This window comes from Elephantulus edwardii, unplaced genomic scaffold (genome assembly GCF_000299155.1).
Source record: "Elephantulus edwardii isolate Elephantulus edwardi_28Jun2011 unplaced genomic scaffold, EleEdw1.0 scaffold00315, whole genome shotgun sequence".
Lineage (NCBI taxonomy): Eukaryota > Metazoa > Chordata > Mammalia > Macroscelidea > Macroscelididae > Elephantulus > Elephantulus edwardii.
The window spans coordinates 2,523,567-2,531,017 of record NW_006400065.1 but is presented as its reverse complement, the minus strand read 5'-3'; the positions used below and the strand labels follow the sequence as shown (position 1 = coordinate 2,531,017).

The following is a 7,451-nucleotide window of genomic DNA, read 5'->3' as shown; positions in this document are numbered from 1 at the left end:
GGCTGAGAAGCGCCTTCAGCTCTCTGTAGCTCTGCACGCCACGCTCCATGACCAAGGTCTGGATGTCCAGTGGTGCAGAAACCAGGAAGTTGGCTATCACCGTCTTGTCTACGATCTGTGGCTTGACACGAAGGTCCACATCCAGCCACACACTGTAGAGTTTGTAAAGCATGTCCAGTCTCTTCACAAGGTCACGCCCCTTCTGGATCTCCAATTCTCTCAACCTGTCCTGTTTGGGATCAAACTTGTTCTGTTTCCCTTGAGGGCCACTCTCTTGTGGATACACAGTCTGTGGATGTTCCAATCTGAGGCTGTCGGCATGTCTTCCATGGTGCCATGAGGACCTCAGGTCGATGGGCTCGCTTTGTAGGAAATTTTCCATTATGACTGAGTTCTCCAAGAAGCCAGTCAGTAGCTTTCACCTATCTGAAGGCGTCTAGTTGGGTGTTGTGTTGAGGTTTTTCACGACTAAGTTCACAGCTCGGTGCAGACGTCTGAGGGGGAGGGAGGAAAAAAAGATGAGTCCTATCAACCTGACTCTGTTTTACTTTCTAGTGCCCTTCTAAGTTCCCCGCTGTATATCAGACCACATTCTTCACCGGTACAGCCTTCAGTACAGAGAAACTTAATCTAGGCTACGACCCTTCCAAAGAGCACTCATGGTACAAGCTGGCCAGGGATGAAGTCAAATGAATGCAGAAAAGGGCAAGTCAATAACACGCAGCTCTGGCCAAACTGGGTATTGGCTGAAAAATGGAATGAGATCCACACTTTACAGCACACAGAAACACTAAGCCAAGAGAACTCAAGGACCGAGCTGTAACGATAAAGGTTACCAAAGGAAAAATGGGGGAAACTTTGAAGCACTCTCTATTTATGGCATAAATAGACTATGCAATATAATCAGCAGAGGAATAGCTAGGATAGTTTGGACCTTCTAAAAATCAAATTCCTGTGCACCTCTGAAAGACTTCCCCAAAAGAATAAAAAGAGAACCTACAGATTGGGGAAAGTATTAGGTCATGAAATACCTAAAAAGAATTCAATATCTAAAGTTTATAGAAAAACCAAGCCCTCAGGAAGAAAACTATAAACACCGCAATTACAAAATGGCCAGAGAACGTGAAAGGACCCTTCACAGAATAAGGCATTCAGAAGATCAACAAGCCCATGAAGAAATGCGCCAGAAGGCCTTGGTTGCGACGTGCCACCGTAGGGAGGAGCGGGCGGGGCGATGCCCAGGAGGTTCCCGGGCGAGAGCAACTAGGCGGCCCGGCACCGGAGGCGGACACCGAGGCAGCAGCAAGAACTGGAGGATGCGAACTGGAAGGACGAAACAAACAGGCCAAGACGAAGGAGCAGCCGCAAGGAGAAGGAGAAGCGGCTCCGGGAGCAGCTGGAGCACAAGGAGACAAAGTGGCTGCTGGAGGAGGAGGACGCAAAGCTCAAGGTGGCAAGGCCCCTTGGGGGGCTGCACCCGGCAAACTCACTGTGCCCAGATCCAAGAGACCGTGCGCCGAACCTGTGCGCCCCGGGAGGCTCCAGAGCCACCCAGGAAGCCTGGGGCCACGTGGAGGTGCTGCTGGAGGAGAGCTGGAAGCGGTGCATGCCGGGGGAACGTGGAAAAGGGCACCATCAGGTGCGAACCGAGAAGGAGGGCCAAGCGGAGGCCCGCACCGTGGGGGCGCGACCCGTGCAGGAGGGCACCGTGAAGGCAAACCACGTGGAGGCGCGCACGTGGGCACCGTGGAGGCCGAGGTGGTGGGCCATCCGGAGGTGTACCGTGGGAACCATGGAGGCGCGCACCGTGGGCATCGTGGAGGCGCGCACCACGGAGGATGCCCCCGGCGTGCTCAGCATGGCTGGGGAGGCAGCTGTCTGGCATGCCGAGCGGCCCGTACGGGCAGCCATCACGCCCTTTGAGGAGGTCACTCTCTGGAGATTCATGCTACAGAACCCCAACGTGCATGCAGCTGTCACAGCTGAAGCATCAGCTCAAGAAGAAATGGATGCGTTCTCCTGACAGCTCCTTGAATCAGCGGGCCTTGCCCTTCAAGCCCTTAAGTCACGGACTCAACCCTGGACGGGGAGCTGTATAGAGCCAGCGAAGAGCACCCCTGAGACATGGGGGACATGAGGAGCCAGGCCCATGTCACGCCCTGGAAATCTGTGGCATCACACCCCTCTTCCCTGGACGGGCCCAGCTCAAAGTGACCCAAGGAGCTGATCTCCTAATAAAGGCAGGTCGAAAACATTTAAAAAAAAAAAAGTCCTTAGCTGTGAGAGAGGCGCATTGAAACAATAAGGTGAAGCCTCTGACGCCATATCTGCCGAGGGATCACAGCAGAAGATCCTGGACAGAGCAGGGCCTTGAGAGTGAACAACGCTAAAGAGCATTTGGTCAAAAGGCTAGGAGGCCTGGGCTAAAGAGATTGGTAGAACTCCCGAGACTCTGAACCTGGAAAACACTCATTTCCATGGCTCAGCTTCAGTCACCAACATACAGGTAACCAGGGATGTTCTCACATAAGGAATTACGCTGCCAGCCAAAAGGCAAGCTGTTCGAATCCACAGCTGCTCTTTGAGAGGAAGGGCAATCTCCTCCCGTGGGATTTACAGCCTCTGAAAATCCCCTGCAGGGTCTGTCCTGAGGGGGTCCTGCTTGGGGTAATGAGTGAGTGAGTGAGTGAGTGAGTGAGTGAGTGAGTGAGTGAGTGAAATGATGACTGGAAGAGCAGGGAAGCCTCATAAAGGCATAGGGTGGTGGGATTCCTGGGAACGGGAGTCCGGGAGGAAAAGGCTCCCTACAGAGTGGGGCCTGGAGCTCATGGTGGCTAAATGGCTCTCATTTAAAGTACAACACTCCTCCCCCACAATAAACTCAAAAACAAAATACCTCGACATCCATTGCCATTCAAGGCTGAATGGACTTGGAAGGAACCATGCAGCAGTAAATCACATGGGAAGAAATGACTTTTTTTCTCCTCAGGGCCTCCATGGTTTAGCCTCAGACTTTCCCACGCACTACTGCACCAGAGAACCCCTAAATACAATTAAAAAATCAGGTACAAACTCCATCTTGAGGATATTAATGTTGTGCCAAATTCACAGCTTTCACTTGCAAAGCCAAGAAGGAAACTGCTTGCAGAAAGTCTCAGACCTAATGGTAAACGCACATCTTTCTGAAACGAATCTTCATGCACTCTAACTTCTAGACACCCTCCAGACTCAAACCCATCACTCACCTCTTTCCAGTGTCCTGGTCTGTGAACCTTCTGGGATCCTCTTCCAAATGAGACTGAAGCCAGAATGCTCTGCTCTGTCTAAAGCGGGAGATGCTGCCCTCCTGAGAACAGCTTCGTGCTGAGACGTGTGTTCAAGTGTGATCTGAGCTGAAATGCCAACCAACAGCTTATATATACTACGTCATCAGCCCATTGTTGATTAGATTTCCCATTAAAATGTCAAGAGAAGCAGCTGTACTAACTGATCAACTTAATTGGTTTAATCCGCTCAACTGCCATCACGTGACTCATACCAGCCAATGGGACTGAGGTCCCAGAAGATTTGAAGGCTCTGATGCTGGCAACGATTTAATCTTAACTGGATCCACCCACAATCACCACCCTTGGTATCAGCAGTCAGGCGATCAAAGGACATTAGGTTGTTAGGTGTCCTGGAGTAGACGGGTAGCGTCCTGGCTACTGGTGCGAAGAGTGTTGACCGTCGAGCCGAGCAAACTGAAGCTGTGAACACTCTCAATCACTTGGTCATCCATCCTGATGCTACCGATTGGTCCGGTGCTGAGAATTTTTGTCTTCTTGACAATGAGCCTCAGTACATACTGAAGGCTGCAGTCCTTGACCCTCTGCAGTAAGTGCATGAGATCCTCCTCAGTTACAGCGAGCAAAATTGTGTCATCTGCATAACGCAGATTGTTAATAGATCGTCAACCAATCCTAACGCTACGCTTCTCCTCATAGAGCCCAGCCTCTTGGATAATCTGCTCTGCATACAGGTTGAAAAGGTATGGAGATAGGACACATCCCTGGCATACACCCTTCCCAATTTTGAACCATGCAGTGTTGCCCTGCTCTGTTCTGACGACTGTCCAAGGATAGGTTTCACATTAGCACGATTAAATGTTCTGGGAGTCCCATTCTTCTCAGAGTCAGCCACAGTTTGTTATGACCCACGCAGTCAAATGCCTTTGCATAATCCATGAAACACAGATAGACAGTCTTCTGATTTCCCATTAAAATGTCAAGAGAAGTCAGCTGTACTAACTGATCAACTTTATTGGTTTAATCCGCTCAGCTACCATCATGTGACTGATACCAGCCAATGGGACAGAGGTCCCAGAGGATTTCAAGGCTCTGAAGCTGTCAACGAATTAGTCTTAACTGGATCCACCCGCAATCAACACCCTTGGTATCAGCAGTCAGGCGATCAAAGGAAATGAGGTTGTTGTTAGGTGTCCTGGAGTAGACCCGTAGGGGCCCTGTGAACAGCAGATCTGAAACCTGTTCTGTCCTGTGCCATCCTCACACTTCCTGACACACATCCCATCGCAGCACTCACCATGTCAATCCACCTGGTTCAGGGTCTTTCTCTCCACTGCCAGCCTCCCACCCTTCCCAGCATCATGCCTTTCTCCAAGGACTAGCCCCTCTCAGCAACATTCCCTGAAGCAGGTCAGGTGAAATGTCATCATCGTTGCCGCCAAAGAACACACTAGCTGCACCCCCTCCAAGACATATCTGTATGTTCTCTTGACAATCCGTGGGATGTTCAGTGCTCTTCTCCAACACCAGAGATCAAAGGCATCAATTCTTCTGTCACCCTTATTCATTGTCCAGCTCTCAGGTGCACAGCAAGTGATCAGAAAGACCATGGCCTGAATCAGATGCGCCTTAGTCCTCAAACTGACATCATTACTCCTCAATAATTTGCAAAGGCCCCGAACTGCAGACTTTCTCTGTATAACACGTCTCCAGATTCCTGACTGCTGGTCACAAGGGCGTTAATTGTGGATCCAAGTAAGATGAAGTTTCAGTCTTTTCTCCATCTATCATGACGTTGCCTATAGTTCAAGTCGTAAGAATCTTTGTTTTCCTGAGGTTGAGATGCAATCTATACTGAAGGCTGTCTTCTTTGATCTTCTGCAACAAGTGCTTCAAGTCATCCTCACTTCAGCAAGCAAAGTTGTGTCATCTGCGTAACGTGGGTTATTGATGCATCTCCCTCCAGTCCAGATGACACATTCCTCTTCGTAGTCCAGCTTCTTGAATAATTTGCTCAGCTTAAAGATTGCATAGGTATGAGGAGAGAATGACCCTTAGCACTCCCTTCCCAATTTTAAACCACGCGGTGTTCCCCTGGTCTGTTCGCACAACAGCCTCCTGGTCTAGACATAGTTTTGGCATGACCACAATCAAGTGCTCTGTGATTCCTATTCTTCTCAACGTCAGCCTTAACTTGTTAAAATCCACACAGTCCAATGCCTTGGCATAGTCAATAAAGTCAACAAATAGACATTCTTCTGATAATATTTAAGCCAGGATCCACCTGACATCCCTGGTGCCACGATCTCTTCTAAATCCCTATCTGTGTACAGTTTTAGCTGTTTTTTAATGATCTTCAGCAGTATTTTGCTTGCATGCAATATTAATGAAGGTTGGACAATGACCAATGATAGCAAAATTGATGCTGTTGAGTTGTGGCGTTGGAGATGAGTACTGAATATCCCATGGACTGTCAAAAAGAACAAACAAATACCATCAGAGTACTCGCTGGAGGCAAGGATGATGAAGCTATCTCACATACTTTGAGCATGTTATTAGGGGGGGGGGGCTAGCCCTTGGGAAAGGGCATCATCATTGGAAAAGTGGAGGGTCAGAGGAAAATAGGAAACTTACAACGAGACAGCTTGATACCTTGACTGTAACAATGGGCTCAAGTGTAATCAGATATGATGAGGATGGCACAGGGATTAGAGCTGTTGTTCACAGGGTACCTTGACTGTAACAATGGGCTCAAGTGTAATCAGATATGATGAGGATGGCACAGGGATTAGAGCTGTTGTTCACAGGGTCGTTACTGACTCAACTCTACATGACAGCATTTCCAGAAACAGGTTTCCACACTCACATTCTAAGAGTGGGTGATGAGTGTTAGGACCGCGGAGCTGTTCCCCCTTCCTTTCCCAGAATATCCACCAAAATGAAACACAGGAAGTAGCCGCTGTGACTGTTTCTCTCTGAAAAGGGCTCTGAAACTGGGTTACCTCCTTTCCCCAAGAATAAATCCCTACTCAATAAAGGAATGGATAGAGAAGCTGTGGTATATTCATACGAGGAAATACTACATAGCACTGAAAAACAAGGAACTCATAATAAAAGAGGATACACAATTGGTGATCCTGGAGGACATTATGCTGAGTGAACTATCTCAGTCACAAAAGGACAAATTACTGCATAGTGTCACTGTTATAAAACAGGACTGAAGAGGTGTGGGGTGGTGAGGGAGGAAATTGTGCAACAATGAAATAATCTTTTTAAAGAGAAAAGCGACCAGATGCTGTGCTAGAGAATGAGGGGCAAGCTCCTCCTGTGCCAGTCGGACCCAATTCGAAGGTACACCAAATTAAGAGAGAGAGAGAGAGCGAGAGAGAGAGAGAGAGAGAAAGTGAATTTGGGTGTGTCACTGGAGGAGGAACGGAGCTCCACATGAACTCGCCAGCTTGCCAAAGCCCCTGTGGAGGAGATGTTGGTGTGGGAGGGCCCTGACAGGGCGATCTGGGAGATTTCCCGTGAGGAAGGGGTGAGGAGAGAGGTGACTGGTCAGGTGCCATTTCCCAACAGTTGGAGACACCCTGGACGTGGTGGGAGGACACTTGGAGCGACACAGGGTGGGCTGGCGTGTAGCTGCCCGAGGCAAGCGAGTCCATGACGGAGCTGGGTGGAGACGACTCGGGGGAGAGAGAGAAGAAAGGCTTGTTATGGAAGGCGCGGGGGTCTTCTTCATCAGAGTCGGTGTGGAGAGAGGGTCGTGGAGGATGTGGGGGGCTGATTTGCGAGCGGCTGGGTGATGTGGCCGATTGCCTGCGGGGTTCCGGAGAGGAGATGGTAGAGACATCTGATGAAGATTGCCAGCCATCTGCGATAATTTCGCCATAGCTGGAGGGCACTGCGGGTGACTTGGGGCTGGTTGGCGAGCAGCTGCGCGCAAAGGGCGACTCGCTGATGGCGCTGGGTGGAGACGATGCCGGGGACAGAGAGAAGAAAGGCGTGAACTCGAAGGCAGTAGGGGTCTTCTTCGTCCGCGTCGGTGTGGAGAGAGGGTCCTGGAGGCTATGGAAGGCTGTTTGGCGAGTGGCTGGGTGATGTGGCGGATTGCCTGCGGGGTCCCGGAGAGGAGATGGGAGAGACCTCTGATGAAGGTTCCCAGCT

The 7,451-nt window shown here is 50.0% G+C and overlaps 1 pseudogene; it reads left to right on the top strand.

Annotated features, from left to right (window-relative positions):
- The first annotated feature begins 383 nt into the window (after positions 1 to 383).
- On the top strand, positions 384 to 2,023 carry LOC102875512 (annotated as a pseudogene).
- The last annotated feature ends 5,428 nt before the right edge of the window (positions 2,024 to 7,451 follow it).